This window comes from Thermobia domestica, chromosome 18, assembly GCF_964235325.1.
Source record: "Thermobia domestica chromosome 18, izTheDome1.hap1.1, whole genome shotgun sequence".
NCBI lineage: Eukaryota > Metazoa > Arthropoda > Insecta > Zygentoma > Lepismatidae > Thermobia > Thermobia domestica.
The window spans coordinates 23,051,030-23,069,289 of record NC_137471.1 but is presented as its reverse complement, the minus strand read 5'-3'; the positions used below and the strand labels follow the sequence as shown (position 1 = coordinate 23,069,289).

Sequence of the window (18,260 nt, the reverse complement as noted above, 5' to 3'; positions counted from 1 at the left end):
GCCATTAGAGGAACGAACTCAACTGCATTTGATTACGTATCATGCTGTTTTGGTTTCCTGTGAACTACTTTTTAAATAATAGTTGTATTTAGTTTGTAATAAACTAAATAGTTTTAAAACAGTTATTAAAACTAAATAATAATGTTATTTACAAAGTGGTTCACAGCAAACCAAAACAACATAATACGTAACCAAGGAGATCGTTCCTCTAGTGGCTGCCTTAACTTAGATTTTAGGAAAATTGTTATTCTGGCAATACTGTAATTTCTAGGGTTGGCAACACTGAAAATTCTTCAGGTTCATATTTTCTGTTGTAGTACAACATTATCTATGATTGTGGTAAGTTGCATATCCTTATCTCCTTTCACTTATAAATAAACAAGCAAAAGAAAAATGGTAAATTTTGCATTATTTAGATTGAGATTGGCATACGTCTCATGTTTGAACCTGTATTTTCCATTTATACACTGCGAATATTGTAGAATTAATGTTATTGTATTACCAGTGGAGTATTTAGTGGGGCTATCAGGCTCAAGCCCCTTCTCCCGAAATAAATTTGTTAGTAATTCGCATTCAATGCACAACGATAATTCTTACCATTTCTAAGAATTTCATTTACTTTCAATGCTTTTTGTTCAGAAATAATACTGTTTTGTCAAATTTCATTCCATGGGAGAACTGCGTTCTTTCTTTCTTTCTTTCTTTCGTTCTTTCTACTCTTCTGTTTCTTTTTTCTTAAAACGGCGTGACAAACATCTTCGTATTTGAAGGCGGCGCTTCAAATTCCCCTTAAATGCTGCTAGCAAATGAGAGGCCAGCGGTATTCCCACATTTATTTTGTACACATCCACACTGTCCCCTGCCACCTGACCACACTGTAATTTGTCTGTTTAGCCATAGCCACACCTTTTTACCACTTGGCAACGTCGCGTCAGAGCTTGCGTTTCATTTGTTTAGCTGAAATGTCAAGATGTTTGTCACAGGCTTTAGTTGTTACTTTCTGTCGTTTTTCCTATCATACTTTCGACCGTTGTTAGTTGCGATTCAAGTCGGCCGTCGTCAGTAACACCAAAACTAACGAGGAGCTGATAAGCGAAACTGGTGTTCCACACCAACTTGCACGTATATCAACATAACGGGACTTTAGATATTATAGTAAAGGAATATTTACATCGTTTAATTATAAAGATAAATGTTTGAATTAAAGTAAATCAAGACGGGGAAATAAGTAGCCTGAAAAATTAGGTATGCCAAGAGGATGCTTCTTTTTTTCTTCTATGAATAGAACAAAAGGTTAGATTCACTGCTAAATTTTTGTGTATATCATCACATAAGATTCACCAGTCTGCAATTCTTACCATTAAAACTGCAATCGGTATAGTCCAGTTTCAACTTGTCTCGATATTTTCTTTCAGATGAAACTGAATATTTCCATTTTTGTTCTAAAATGAAATCAGTTACGTTGAAATGAGATTCCAAATATTCAATCTGTGTTTTACAAGAGATTCGGCTTGGGGAAGGCGGGATGGGGGGGGTGGGGGTGTTCTGTATCGACATGCGAGTTTCACATTTTTTCCTAGTATGTATTAGTAGACAATATATTTAATTCTCAAACTCAGTTGTGAAATTGCGCTCCCTACTTCCCCGTGTTGTGCATAGGCACCCCCCCCCTTCCTGAAATAAAATCCTAAATACGCCACTATGTATTACATACGGTACTGCGTTGGTTAGTAAAGAGAGAATTCAGTGGAGTAAGTTGCTGTATCATGCACAAATGCTAAGGCATCTGCTGGTTATAAGGAAAAAGATATACGACCAGAAACCCTATATTCCTTCGGGACAACAGAGAAAAAAAAAATGGATTGGTATCCGGTGTGCAAATAGACCGATCCTCTTTTTTTCTCTCTCTCTCTCTCTTCTTTTCCTGAAAAATGCAAGCGAGAAAAAAAAAGAGAGAGAGAGTCTCATCTTTTCCTGCTGGTTGATGGTGTCGACCGAAGGAATTGGAGAACGGGGCCCGGGACGAAGGAGGGGAAAGAAACATTCCTGCGCGGAGGTCCATGGCCCACCTGGCGCCAAGCGGATGCCGAAAAGGGATTTAAAAAAGACAGAACACCAAGATGAACTGGTTACGAAGAACAACCAGGAAAAAAAACAACAACACGAAAACAATAGATTCTTCACCTCTTACCCCTTTCCAAAAAAGGCGAAAAATGAGCGTGTTGACGTTCACTACTGTTACTTCTACTATGATTACTACTATACTACTAACAGTAATAGTAATAGTGGTAGTAGTACAAAAAGAGTACAAGTGACGAAATCCTAACTTTTCACCCTTTTGTCACTTGCAGAATCAGTGATCTGAACGAGTTATAACAAGAATGATGAACTAGTGATTTTTGTTTGGGTTACAGTATTATCTGACCAGGATAGCAGTGCGGTTTTGGGATGATGGCGCTGCTGTTGTGTTTACATCAGTTTCTTGGTAAGCGAGGTGGGACAAGGGAGCGGAGAGTTTCATTCTGCAGTGTATCCAATGGTTTTTAAAAGTTGCAGTTTAGATGTAATGCATAGCCGAATCTCTTTACGCTTAGTAAAGAACGCCGTAAGTTATCTGGTCGTAGTGAACCATTCCTGCAGTAATACAGATGTATTGTGAATAGTGATATATGAATGGAAATTACTAGAGACAGTCACCAGAAAATAATGAGTACACATTCTATATATCTTCTCGTCAAAAACTTCGGAACGAGTCGAATCGACCAATTTTAATTCGTTTTTTCTTTACCACAGAGAGCGTTTGATCCTTTGTACAATACTGAGGTTAGTTTGTTCGCAAGTTAAAATGGTGTTTTTATTTATTTGTTTAATTTGCTTGTTACTTAAAACGTTCTGCAAATAACTTCAATAAGTTTTGAAACTGTTTGTCTTAACTTAAGCCAGGCTGAATGTTTGAAAGGGGGGGGGGGCGGTCGTTCGAAGTCAAATCAAGGTAAGAGTGTGTTGCAAAAATAATAATAAAAAACAAATTTAGAAAAGGAGAAGTAGTTATTGTTTGCAGTTTCTAGAACAGAAATGGCCACCTGCAATTTCGAAGATGGACATTTTTTTTGAACAAGAACGCCAAGGTAAGTAATTTCTGTATATTTATTGCTTCATTTGGCTTCTGCAACATAAAACAAAAAAGTAAGACCTAGCTATTTTAGGTTTTATTTTATATCTATAATACAAAGGTGAAAATTCTTAGGTTTTATTTTTAAAATAAAAATATCCTATTCTGGGGAGGGGCAATCGCCCCACTGGATCCGCCCCTAACTTGAGCATATGCATGAAGTGGTTTATTACGAACAGGACAAAAAGAATTGTGATAGATTGATTACAAGTAATCCGGGTAGAAACACTGCTACTTGCATTTTAGTTCCAAAACCGCACTCGTTCGCTGGTCAGATAATACCTTATAGATAGATCTCTGTCACGAAAAAAAAAAAAAAAAAGTAGTTGATACAGAAAGAACAGTATTACCTGACACCAGTAGCGGCAATTGGACGGAGGGCAAGTCATTATCTGAATATTTGTATAACAATGTTACTTTTACTGGTTGTGTCTAAAAACTTTGCTTGACGGAAGGTTGTATAACTAATAGAATACTATCTTTTTCAGTTAAAATACCGTATATCATATTTCATATTTTATTAAGTAAATTGACAAGAGCAACGCAAGTGTGTACTAGCCATTTGTACTCTTAAACAACAAAGGTGTAAGAAGAGATTTGATTCCTTGCTCATGAACATCTTAAAATTCTGTCTGGAAAATTGTGTGACCAGAGTATTCAATAACAAATTTGCAAAACAAATAAATAGAAAGGATAATATTAATCAAATAATCATAGTAATGAACAATGAGGCTTATATTGAAACTGGGGATTTAAGGAACAACTTATATTTTTAATTCCACACACGCCATTAAATATATGTCATTACTTTTAGAAAATGAAAGACAGTAAATACTACAAGCACATGCTACAACATTTAAAGAAATACGCAATTGCAATATTTATTGTTTTGAATTGTAATTAAATTCAATTCCTGTAGTTTTCTTAACTCCACGGGAAGACAAATAACCAATACGTACTCACGCAACGGCAAATATTATATAACATCATTTTTTTTCTATGAACCAGTAATACACAAGGGCGCCGATCCTAGGGACCGGGGGACCCGGGCCTCCCAAAGCTCATCTGGTCCCCCTAGTGTATTTATGAATACACAATATTTGGCATACTTTGAATGCAATTTGTTTTAAGTTCCTCATATGTATATACCTTCTGCGTCTGAGTGGGACCCCCCAAATTTACAGAGAAATCGGCACCCTTGGTAATCCATACAAAAATTTTATGTTTCCGAGTAAAACTAGGATTCTATATAAATTAAAGTGTCACTCCCAAAAAAGTGGAGGGGTCAACTGCTCCTCTTCTTCCCAATCGCCGCCCCTGCCTGACACGTGGAAGTGAATATTAATGTAATGAATCCATTATTTACTAAGTTCTTAGGAGAGCTCCGTGGGTCAATGGAATAGCGCTCATTCTCATCTCTGGTGCGAGAGGCCCGTGGTTTGATGTAACGGAAAACATTTGTTCTTCGGTTCTCCGTTTCCTCCCACCTGCTCATTCCACGAATTATTTCATAATAGCATACTTTCATTAACCACCTCCACTTATATTTCAGATCTTCAGTACTAAACTGTATCCTCTTGTTATTAGCCGCTAGCTGTCAATGAGTGGGACAAAGCAGTTTTGCATTCTCAGGTGTCCTTCTGGGCAGGGTCGTGTACCATACATAAGGTCAGTCTGTTGGACTACCTGATCTGACACCAGATGATCAACAAAATCTCGTGTTGAGTATGCTAAAAGTAAAAATGAAAAGAAATCTTTGAGTTTTACGTCCCACGATTATGCCGGTTAAACTAAAGGAGACGGTGATAATGAGTAACGAATGAAATGGTGGAATGAAAAGTGGGAGAATCCCAAGGAAACTCACGCACACGGTGTTTATCCACCACAAGATTCACTTGGCAGGGGCAGGGATCGATCCCGGGACCCGAAGCACCAGAGGTGAGCGCTCTAATACTGAGCCACCGCGGCCCATGCTAAAAGGTGATGTCGTGTACCGAAACAAGGCAAGATATGGTATATCTCTACAGTTCAAGTGAATATTGTAAGGTTCTGTCTTTTTATTGTAGAGTAAAAAGATGGTACGCAGGAATAATGGACTTTCCTCAATCACATTTTAGTATAAAAGTTTCTTATACAATAATAATATTGTTATAATACAATAATATACAATAATAATAAATATTCCAGATAAAATATAAATTGGCAAAAGAAATTATCTTCTTCATAACGCCACGGAAGGAAAGATGGAAATCTTTCAGTTTTACGTCCCACGAGTATGCCGGCTAGGCTAAAGGAGACGGTGTGTTTGTCCACCACTTGGCGCGAGCTGGGATCGAACCAAGGTCCCCCACCAAAGGTGAACGCTCTACCACTGAGCCACTGCGGCCTCAAAAGGAAAGCAAGGAATAGGAAGAAGAGCACAAGTGTTCGATGATTTGAAAAATAGAAGAACATATTGGGAGTTAAGAGTCTTCATCCCGGCGAAATTAAAATACCGCTAATTTTACAGTAATTATGTGATATCTTCAAATAGATAAAAGATAATCGAAATGTGGAACAAGAGCGCCCTAGACAATATTATTTTACATGAGATACCGTTATCACGACTCAGTTATCTGCTTTCGATTTCGAGCCATTTTGAAAATCGGCATTTATTTTCGCGTTTCTAAACGGCTGAAAACGGAAAGCCACTAAGTGACTTGTGGTAACGGTACCTCACGCAAAATAATATTGTCTAGGGCGCTCTTGTTCCTTATTTCAATTATCTTTTATCTATTTGAAGATATCACTTAATTACCGTAAAATTAGCGGTATTTTAATTTCGCCGGGATGAAGACTCTTAAAAGAGGAACCTGAAGATCGAGAAACGTGGGAGAAACATTTCCAGACACAAACCTAAGAAGGAAAAAATTTAAAAAAAAAAAACTAATTAGTCACAGGCCTGCCGACAGGCTGAACACTTGATAATAATAATAATAATAATAATAATAATAATAATAATAATAATAATAATAATAATAATAATAATAATAATAATAATAATAATAATAAGTACACAGTAAATAGGAAAAGGCAGAAATAAGGTTGAAAAGTGGATACGCTAATCATTCATTACAGCTAGATAAACACGAAGCAGCTATCGGCCATAGCTCCGTTTTTGTTGACAACGTTTTTAATCTTTCGAAATGGTGGAACCGATTCCAGTGACTTGGAGCAGTGATACAAAATCACTGTTACTGTTAGAGATAATACGAACCCGTTGCAACACAACAGGGAAGAGGCCGAACTAGAGACAGTTAAAAAGAAAGGAAAAAAAGAAAGAATCGTGCTGACGAAGTTGTTTCTTCCATGTCCTGTAAAGTTATTCGTGCAGAAGATGATTGTTACAATTGTGTTTCCTTTGAGCTAAAGACCTCAATAATCGCTACTCAAAGACTATATACTGCGCAGTTCATTACGATGTTGTTCCCAAACTTTAGAATCATAAAAAAGAACGCACATTCTTTTGAAATGTTTTAGTGTAATATAACCTCACACAGAGTGTCAAAGAGATGTCAGCATGCAGGTCACACACACACACACACACACACATACAGAGGGAAGAAACATGAATCACTGACCTTATAAGGAAGCTGTGACGACGATGCGTGTTTCATTCCCTTCTCTGGCAAATTATAATGAGTTCCCTTGTGCTCATAGATTCGCTTCTATCAACAATCACACAGAACAGATACGCCATGTCCATAGTCAAAAGGACGGCGGACTGAAATAGGCACGTGCTGTTTGGAATGTGGACGTGCGATTCAGGATCAACTACATACTAGGGATGGCCATTTCCGGAAAAAAGAGTTTTCCTGTTTCCGGAAATCACATTTTCCGTTTTTCCGGAAAATTTTCCGTCTTAAGCTTTTCTGGAAAATTTTCTGTCTTCCGTTTTCCGGAAAATTTTCCGTCTTCCGTTTTCCAGAAAAAATTCCGTCTTCCGTTTTCCCGGAAAATTTTCCGTCTTCCGTTTTCAATTTTCCGTCTTCCGTTTTCAATTTTCCGGTTTCCGGAAAAATATTTTCCGTTTTCCGTTATACCGGAAAATGTGGCCATCCCTACTACATACACATTTATTTGTTTATAAACTAACAGTGCTAACAAAAACAGGTCCGACAGTGGGAAAGGATAGGTGGTCAAATGCCATCTGGCAACGTGTTGTAATTAGCCGGTTTGCCGACCATTTGGTTAAGCCAGTCAAATGCCAACGTTGATCATATGTTTGGCCGCTTTGCCGACTATTTGCTATTATAGACTAGTCAAATGGCAATATTGGCCATATGTTGTAATTGGCCGCTTTGCCGACCATTCTGCAACTAGTGCAACGTAGCCTCTTCGAAAGAGCACTGGACCACAATTGCAACTGAAAATACAAAGCCAAAACTGTCGGATAAATGATAGCCAACTGTTGGTTGGCCAATACACCTTAAGGTTGGTGTAAAGGGACAAGTATTGTCGCTAGATGTCACTACAGTCTTCGTATCTCTCTCATGTATTTTTTACCTTTCACGAAAATTCACGATTTCTCTTACAAATTTCAACCTAGAGACTTCAAATTTATGGAGAAGGAACTTTATAACCTATCGAAGGCAACAATCCGTGCCAATTTTTCACTGAGAATTTTCTTCATTGTTGAAATGGCTTAATTGTTGGAATAGATATTCAAACCTTTAACAATATAACTGTTTCAACAATGAAGAAATTTCTAAATAAAAAATCGGCACGGATTGTTCCCTTCGATAGGTTATGAAGTTCCTTCTCTAAAAATTTGAAGTCTCTAGGTTGAAGCTTGTAAGAGAAATCGTGAATTTTCGGGAAAGGTAAAAACTACATAAGAGAAATACAAAGACAGTAGTGACATCTATCGGCAAAGCTTGTCCCTTTACACCAACCTTAAAGTGCGTTGGAGAAACGTATTTTCAACTTTAATTTAGCATTGACAAGTCCGCAACTATGAACGACCATTAGCCTACAAAGACCTAACCAATGTGCAGTTTGTAAAGCCAATTCACACCGGAAACATTAAAAATCAACACTACTATTACGCGTAAGATTCATGTTCCGATATCAGCACGCACCAAATGAAGTTCGTGGTAGACAAACACCGTGTTCATGAGGGGCGTCATTTCGGACTTCGCTTGACGGGAGCAAGAACACCACCTAGATAAGACTTCCGCGTTTTGTACTAGTATATTAGTAGACAATCGATTAAAGTATATATATTCCTCAAACTCTGGGGGGGGGCAATTGCCCCCTCCTTCTTCCCCTAAATGACTCCCCTGCTGTGCATACCCGAGTTTTCTCGGGGATCTCATGTTCCCTCTCTTTCATTATCATTAGTATTTTCGAAGCATAATCATAAAAGCTCAAACTAAAAATACTATTACTTCTCTCCCTAATACTACTATTAATAAGATTAATAGTAATAGTAATAATGGAAAAGGAAGTCGATCAGAATCTATATTTAAAGGCATCATTCTGGCATTCAACTGTTGGAACAAAGGGAAACCTAGGAAAAAACTGTCAGGAAGCCGACAATTAGTTTCGGACTCCTGAACCAAAAATTGATAACGTTGACCATTAACCTATGCCCTTAAGGTTTTATTTTTATTATTATTATTATTATTATTATTATTATTATTATTATTATTATTATTATTATTATTATTATTATTATCCTGCTGAATTGACGTCGCTTTCAAGACGGAGGTTGTATAATACGTCCTACAACTTAATGTGGAATTAGAAACACTTGAGAACTCCGGCCCTATGTAGTTATATCATACAGGCTCTCAGCGCTGAAGACCGAGCTTCAATTCCCAGTAGGAGTTCATGTAGTTCGGATCGTACCTGAAACTGTAGGTTCACGTCTCCTCATATATAGCCTTTGTACTGAACGGGACGATAAACTTCAAATGAAATGAAAATGAAATGAAACCTTTAAGTTTTACGTCCCATTGTTATGCCAGCTGATGATGAGAAATCAATGAAATTGTAGAATGAAGAAACTGGAAGGAAACGGGAGAACTCCGAGAAAACCCACGCACACGGTGTTTGTCCACCATAAAGTTCACTTGGCGTGAGGTAGGTTCAAACCAAGGACCCCAGGCACCAAAAGTGAACGCGCTACCACGGAGCCACCACGACCCCAAACTCCAAATGAAGCAATCAAGAACCGAATCACGTGAGCTCCCAACTGGATTTGAGCCCTGACCTCAGGCACCAAAGTCATGTACAGAGTCACGAAAGCCATTATTATTATTATTATTATTATTATTATTATTATTATTATTATTATTATTATTATTATTATTATTATTATTATGTAACAGTGTGGAGATTATTAGCTTTGGCTCCCCTTTTAACAGAATACTGGCTTAACAAAACGTAACAAAACCGTAGATCAGCACATAGCAGCTAAGAATGTTGCGTGTTAATTATTATTGCAGGTGGGAATGGAAGAGCCCTACCATGCTGACTGCTTTAATAGTCTTGCAACATGACAAGCTGCAATATCTCCTAATGTGTCCTGACAAAACTTTGTTTTTGCTACCTACAAATTGCACCTCAATTACAAAAAACAGGTTGTCGGAAAGGGAAAAAATTGCACGGCACAGGTAGGAAATTCAAAGTTTGAAACAAAAATGTTTTACCTTAGATCATCATTTTATTCTTTTTTTATTAAAAAAAAAGAAAGATAATTTTTTATGTTTATTTATGTTTATTTTCAATGTTTTAACTTGTAAAGCAGAAGTTATTTGCGTGTAATTAACGAAAACTCGTATAACATCTGTGTTGCAATAATGAGAAGAACTCTCATGTTAAGACAATTTGGCGCCCAAAATGGCACCGTAATGTCTGCTATGTTGATGCGGAAAAATCTCCAAAATCGTGTTTAATCTAACCTGATTCCTCGTAATTCGTGAATACATCTCCCCTCCCGCCTAAAGGTCATTGAATTAAGATATTTTGAACATCTTCTGAAGGAAAGCAAAAGAAAGGGACTTGTGGCTGTTAGGAAGTCAGAGTTATTACAGTTTCAAAGTATGTTATGCATATATAAAAGCAACCAAGAAAGTTCTGTCGTTTTTTTTTTTTTTTTGTGTGTGTGTGTGTGTGGAGGTCTATGTTCAATTGGGCTCACATCGTGAGTTCAATGCGAATGAAGATAAGGCGAAGGTCAGTTGTTGGTGTGAGTATATCCAACATACTACCTGGTTGTGGTGGTAGTTCAGTTATACCGTGAACTTGCGTAAGGTAAGAACAGAGTGAACATGGGACCTCCATAGAGCGTCACAAGGGCGTGTTTGGTAGACTGCTCGCAGCATCGTGCATCAGAAACTGCTAGTAGCTGGTCAGAAAGTCAATGCAACTGTGTGCTCTAAATGGTGGAATTGAATAAATGAAGTAATAATAATAATAATAATAATAATAATAATAATAGTAATAATAATAATAGTAATAATAATAATAAAACAGTTCAAAGCTTAAAGGGGGAAAATGGAGTAGTTCAAATATTTTTAAAGCACTTTAGCTAAATAGAAACAGGTGAAAAACAAAAGAGAAAGCAAGATTTAAAAGTGTGTGTGTGTGTGTGAATATCTACACATAAAAGAACAAACCACAGTGAAAAATTATGAATAAAAATTACAAAAAGAAATATATGAAAGGTGAAAGTCAAAGTGAGAAACAAAAAAGAAGAAATAGGAAGAGAAGAATAAATTAAAATCATAAGGAAAGAAAAGGACAGAAAACTAAGAAATACCGATGAAAGCACAAGGGTAACAAAAGTGAAACACTTGATTATTTATTATTATTTTATTTTGTTCGGTTTCGTGTATGCGTTGTTGATTTGGATGGTGGATTATTAGGCACGCAGCCAAGTGATAGCGCATGTAGTGACTTCTATTATTAGGCACACAGCCAAGTGATGGCGCAAGTGTCATCATCTATTATTATTAGGAACACAGGCAAGTGATAGCGTATGTAATTACAGTAGAGCGTCGATTATCCGAACGTCGGTCAACCGAACGACCGCTTAACCGAACTGTGTACTCGCTCGCACCTGTTACTCTCCCACCCTACCGTCCATCATCCCCTCACTCCCAAACCAAGTTTCCCACAGTAGTCGCCGCACTGAGCCACCGCTGGCGGAACTTTGCTTCTAATGGGGCCTGTACATATTATTGTGTACCACAATGTAAAGAAACATAATATTTAATTGGATTTTAAAATTTGTATAAAACAGGCAATGTATGAAGTGAAGGCAGTTTGAATATTCTTTAGGATTCATAATCCAATGGAAAATTTAGAGTGCCTTGACTTCTACAATGCAAATGACCGGCGATGACTTCTAGAACTAGGAAGACTCAGAAAGAATGTGCAAGAATGTTGACATGACGGAAAAATCATATAAATACTACCGGATTCTCTTCCGGGTAGGAGAAGTTCTATTTTGACGTCGAAACTCTGCGAGTCAAATTATTCATAATTAGTTTTTGTCACTCCGTCATTCTGTCCATCAGAAGTTCTGCTCGTCATCGTTACCAAAAGTAAGTGATTATGCATTGTCTTCTCTAGTCTTTAAGTCATACCAGTCCACATCATGCTCTGTAGTTTTTCAGTCATTCAAGATCAGTTCATTAAATTCTTGTTCTAAATTATTTCTGTGTTGTCGAATTTTATCTTTGAAATTCTACTCCCATGTTTCTAATTCTGAGCTACGCTATCTACGCCCCCAAGACTTGCATTAGTTTAAATTACTTCTTGGAGGAACTGGGTGGATGTTAAGGCCATTCAGTAGTTTTCATGTATGAGAATTGTTTGGGGTTTGCGACCCAGACAAGAGGTCTCCGTTCGACATGCCTCCAGAAGTTCTAACTGCCTTTTACGTCACAAAACCGGTCACGTTTGAGGTAGATTGCAAACCTATTTTTAAGGTTTTAGCAATATTTTTGTTTAATAAACTATACCACATACTATATATTCCTACTAAAGTTGCCTTTGTACGTTACTTTGTAATACTTAAAGAGATGCCTGTTTTTATGAATAAATTTACTGTACAGTACTTCTTTTTGGCAAATAAACATGTACAGTTCGATTATCCGAACAAACCAGTTTTCCGAACACTCATGTCTCCCAATTACTTCGGATAATCGACGCTCTACTGTATTTCTATTATTAGGCACGCAGTCAAGTGATGGCGCAAGTGCCATCATCTATTATTATTAGGCACACAGGCAAGTGATAGTATGTAATGAAATCTATTATTAGGCACGCAGGCAAGTGATAGCGCACGTAATGACTTCTATTATTAGGCACGCAGTCAAGTGATGGCGCATACAGTGCCATCTATTATTAGGCACGCTAGCAAGTGATAGAACATGTACTAACATCTATTATTAGGCATGCAGGCAAATGATAGCGCATGTAGTGACATCTATTATTAGGCACGCAGCCAAGTGATAGCACATGTAGTGTCATCTATTATTATGCACGCTGGAAAGTGATAGAACATGTACTAACATCTATTATTAGGCATGCAGGCAAATGATAGCGCATGTAGTGACATCTATTATTAGGCACGCAGCCAAATGATAGCGCATGTAATGACTTCTATTATTAGGCACGCAGTCAAGTGATGGCGCATGTGGTGCCATCTATTATTAGGCACGCTGGAAAGTGATAGAACATATACTAACATCTATTATTAGGCATGAAAGCAAGTGATAGCGCATGTAGTGACATCTGTTATTAGACCAATTATTTACTATTAGGAATTAGTTTGATGCTGACACGTTTTGCCATTTAGCGTAAGGCATTCTGATTGTGCCCTTCGTCCTTCTACAACTAACATCACAAATGCCTTAATGAAGGTTGCATAATATTTCAGGATATCATTAAACACAGACTGACAAGTTTTCCTTTTATAATTAGGATGACAAAAAATTTACACGGATCACCCTGTATATGTCAAATTGTATTAGTGAATGGGACAGTAAAACTGCTAATAATCAGTATTAATGCACAACAAGTAAAGTCAATTATGCGAACACTCGTTGTATTTGAAAAGCGTTAAAATGTAGTTTGCGGTTTCGATATCTATACACAATTCACGAGACATACTATTAAATCATGTATAACTTTCATTTTTTGTAACATATCCCGACAATGACGTTCACTGAGCCAAATCAATGTTGTTTTGGTTACGAGTTGTTTTGCGTGTCTGTGTTTACCTTGTTAGTTTGCTGTTTGTATAGATAATGTGATTTCCTTCCTGCACTTGTGATTCGAGCGTTATACATACAACGGAGTGCTCTTCAATAGTGATTGTAAGACATAAAACATACAACTATAAACCCCATGCATCTAGAAAAGTCTAGGATAAATAAAAGAATCCTGATCTCGAATAATTATTAAAACGCGGATATCAGATTCACATTCGATCCAATCGGATTTCTCAATCTGGACTTTCGAATACGGATGTTGAACAGTGGCGTAACTAAAGGCTTGGAGGCCTTCCCGCAGACAGCATGGAGTGGGGCCCTTTCTCTACGTCCCACTTCACGATTTGGGGCCCTCTTATGGCTTGAGGCCCCCTGCAATGCGGGGTCTACAGGGGCCTTATTTACGCCCCTGATGTTGAATATCCTGAGATCGAATGACACCTTGATTTCCGATCTAGATTCGGATATTCAGATACTTATTTTGGATATCTGAAGATACAGTAATAAGCGGAGATCAACACATTTCTACCTTCGGATCTTAGTCTCTGATATCTGAAGGGGTACAATTGGATTCCGATCTCGGGTCTAGATTCAAATATTCAGTTCTTTTGAACAAATTCGAATCTGATATCAGTATTGGAAGATCCAACAGAATCCAAATCTCGGATCTAGATTGGAATATTCGGTTCCTTGGAACGAATTCGAATCTTCGGATATCTAAGTATCCTGATCTCACTATCTAAAGATAGGATTCGAATCTCTGGTCCGAATCTTTTGATTCTGATCTCAGATTTCTGAATATACAAAAAGATCCCGAACTCCAGCTTGGATTCAGATATTCGGTTCTATTGAACAAATTCGGATCTGATCTGAGTATTTGAAGATAAATAGAATCCAAATCTGGGATCAGATAAGGATATTTGGTTCTTCTAAACGGATCTTTGGATCCTGATCTCTGTATCTGAAGATACAATATGATCCGTGTCTCAAGGTCTAGATATCTAGATTTGGATATTTAGTTCCTTGAACAAACCTGATCTCAGCATCTGGAGATACTATAAATTCGGACCTGTGCGCTTTAGGGAGTTTGGCTATGGGCATATAATTTGAAGTACTCTCCAATTACCTCTATTGTTGCGGAAGTACCACAGGATTCTAAAACTTGGATATTTGAATAGGGCACATACTAGTTCCTACGTAGTGTCTTGACCCAACTACGGTAGGTCCCATAGTTTTGGAGCTATGGGCCTTTAAAGTTCACTTTTTCATGTTTTCGACAACCTATAACTCCGAAATAACTAAATAGTATTTTAATTCGCACACTGATTATCCTTTTGTTGGGTCTGTATTTGTCCCCGTTTTCAATCAACAGAACATATGTATTAAGTTTAATTCGATTTAATTTCTTTTAAATAGTTTTAGGAATACACAATTGGACGGTGAACTGTGCCTTAGGGGTACGCGAGAAAAGAAGGTTGAATAGCACTGTTTTAAACCATATTTGTTATCGTAATATATTGTATGATTACTTGCATATCTTTAAACGTTGACAGGCCTGTAGCAAGCCCAAAAATGTAGGGGGGGCGGATGAAGTTATGGGGGCCTGATGCAACCATATTATAGTTCATTTGCCAGTCTACCGTGAAAATTTTAGGGGGGCAGCCAAAATTTAGGGGGTCGGCCCCTAGCCCCCTCCTGGATACGGGCCTGAACGTTGATAAATAATCTTCATTGTGTTCGTATAATCATTTTGTTAAGATTATACTAAGTACGCGCGTTAGTCACTAGAGCACCAAAAGGCATAGCTTGGGTTGGGGGAGGTTTTTTTTTTTTAGAAGAGATCTTGATTGGTTGTAATGAAATAAATGGTTTCTGCGCTAGAATATGTTTTGTATTCCTATAAGCCATTGAATTAAGTAAAACAAACACCACACAAAACAATTGTCATATCTTGGAATTGAACCTAGAACTTTCAACCTAATGAAAACAAGATAAAGATGTCACGCATCTAAAGCTTTGTATTTGTTTGCATTTAAAGAAACAACTAACAGTTGTACTTGAATAGTTGCCAGGTCACAAATGAAAAAAAAAAAATCAAATCCACATTCCTTACGAGTGTAAGTAGTTGTAGGACCGATATGTAACCTTCGTGTGTGGCCCTAGAACAAAGGATTGCAGACAATTACCTATTGTATTCGTAATAGTGAAGCACCAGCGGGGCGCCCGGAGACAATGGGTAGAGAGTATAGTTGTATAGAAATACACTATTGTTGAAATGACATATGATGACAGGTAATGGTTGTTGTACTATTGTATGTATAGTACTGACACAAAAGAGAATAATAAAAGAGAAACCTTGGAAACTTGTTGAACAAAGGGTAGTTTGTTATAAAGAATAATAAAAGAGAAACCTTGCAGGTGTATGTAAAGAGAAACCTTGCAGCTGTATGCGTTAAAGAATAATAATTTAGGTGCTGAACAATAGTGGATTGTTATAAAAAGACTTTTTAACCCGGCGGCGGCGGAAACGCGCACGCGGCGCGGGAAGGCGCGGGGGCGCGAACGGAAAATACACGCGTGCGCGGGCGCGAGCGCGTGACGTCATTTGAAATTTTTATTTAAATATTGGTTTTAAAAAATAGGCATGTATAGTTTTGTTAGCGATGGAGAACCGTCAGTTTGTAGAAGACGTTGATGTGAAGCATAAGTTAGACGGTGAGAATGAATATCCAGATTCCCCAGATTGTACATTTGATGAAAATGAATTAGAAAGATATGAAAACGATAATATAAAAGTTTATGCAAGTGATAGTGAGGCGGGAATAGATAATGAAGTGTATGAATTTTCGCAAGATAACTCAGATTTTGAGGCGGAATCAAATGACGAAGTGGTATCAAATGTGGATACGCCGCCATGTTCACCTGATTTATCAGAATTAAGTTGGAACTGTGAATGTGGTGTTAACTATGTGGATGTGAACTGTGTAAGAGATTGCATATTGAAATGGAAACCAAATGACTATTTAATATGCTATGCATGTTATTGGCATGATACATGCGAATGGTCTCATGAATGTTTTTATTGTAATGACGACGTTTTAGACATTCGTGTTTGGTCTGTGTTAGTGAATCCGCGTGTACAGGAGGAATTATTTGACATTTATGCAGAAACACATACAGTTATTACACCATTAACAAGAGATTATTTTAATATTACATTTGGTGAACTATCAGTGGATGTGAATGTACGAAAAGAACTTTTAAGTATTTTTCTTGAAAAAGACAGATCGAACGACTATAGTGAAGTGTGTTAAGAAAACGTACTGTACATAATGTATTTTGAAAATAATTTTTGTGTATCATGTAGTGAAGAACATATTAGTGAAGTTTGTGTTTTAAAAACTATAAGTGCATACTTACGCTTTAATAATAATATTTCTTGTGAACAATGTTTGATGCATCTTGAACATCAATGTTTATTTCATCATGATATTGGAACTTTTGCTGTAGGATATTTATCCAACGATATAACTCTTATTGATTTATTTGAAGTGTTTGAAGAACACCATAGTGAAATTTCAAGTATAAACTTTACACGCAAAGTGCGTGATTGTTTAAAGAACACCGAATTTGTTGGACAAATTATACCATTTTTCTTAGATCGTAAACATAAAATTTCACCATGTGTTAATGAATACATTATTGACATACAAGGTTTTAAGATTTCAAATAATGAATTTATTATACGTGAATTTTGTTTAACTGCGTGTGATGATACAGTAAATTTGCATTGTTTAATAAAATCACCAGTAGAATACAATGTACTTCCATTAGGTTGTCAAAAACAAATTGAATGGTTAACATTAAACTTACATGGATTAACTTGGAATGATAAATGCGGTTATACTGTATCACACATACGTAACCTTATATATCAACTTTGTAAACAAGATGCAACCTTTTATTGTAAAGGTGCAGAAAAAACACTTTGGATTAAAAATATTTTTGCACTAGCTAATGTTATTGATTTGGAAAGTAAACAGTGTCCACCATTAAACACAATGCAAGCAAACGTATTTAATGATTATTGTGCTTTTCATGAACAAAATATTAAACTTGATAAAAAATCAGGATGTGCATTTCGTAATGCACAACAGTTATGTTATTGGTGGAAGTTTCAACGTACTATAACATTAACTAATGCATTTGCAAAGTTGTAAAAAGGATATATGATATGTTCTTGTAAATAAAAATACAAGATTTTAAATTGTAAATAAAAAATTTTTATTAAACTAATCTACTTGTTTTTTCTTTTTCATTATATTGGATACATGATTGAATACAATTTTATCATTTTGTTTAAGATTATTTGTTTTGAACAAATTTAAACATTCGTTAAAGCTTTTCTTTCGTACAATATGATGCAGAAAGTACAACACAAATTGTCCACACAAGATTGAATTATCATCTTGATATGCGGAACTATTTGTAAAATATATTTTACAATTTTTATTTAAAAAAGTTTTTATTTCTTTTGGAAATGGTAATGCTAGGCTATCGAAATAGTATCCTCTTTGATTTTCATCAATGAATACACACACCCAATGTGTTCCACTTGAAGATGAATTGCTTAAATTTATAATAAGTCCAGCCGGTGGTTGCACAGTTTTTGGTATTTTATCAATAGGATAAATGCCATGTACATTTGCACCAGTAACTTTATCACGAAGTAACACTTTTATTAAATCATCCGTGTACATAACTTTTGTTTTTTAAATTCACATCACTTCACTTCACTTTACATCACTTTATACGCGTAT

The 18,260-nt window shown here is 36.5% G+C and overlaps 2 protein-coding genes across 3 annotated transcripts in view; one reads left to right on the top strand and one right to left on the bottom strand.

Annotated features, from left to right (window-relative positions):
• The window catches only part of Hs3st-A (Heparan sulfate 3-O sulfotransferase-A), a 244,319-nt gene that overhangs the window by 191,271 nt on the left and 34,788 nt on the right, over nt 1-18,260 (bottom strand). The window lies entirely within an intron of this gene.
• LOC145674939 (uncharacterized) overlaps nt 2,450-18,260 on the top strand; it is a 120,812-nt gene continuing 105,001 nt past the window's right edge. The window contains exon 1 of one of the 2 annotated variants that reach the window (XM_081745199.1): nt 2,450-2,485. The gene's annotated coding sequence lies outside the window, so the exon portion shown is untranslated. Of the gene's footprint in view, nt 2,824-18,260 lie in introns of both variants that reach the window. The other variant, XM_081745198.1, reaches the window with a different exon arrangement.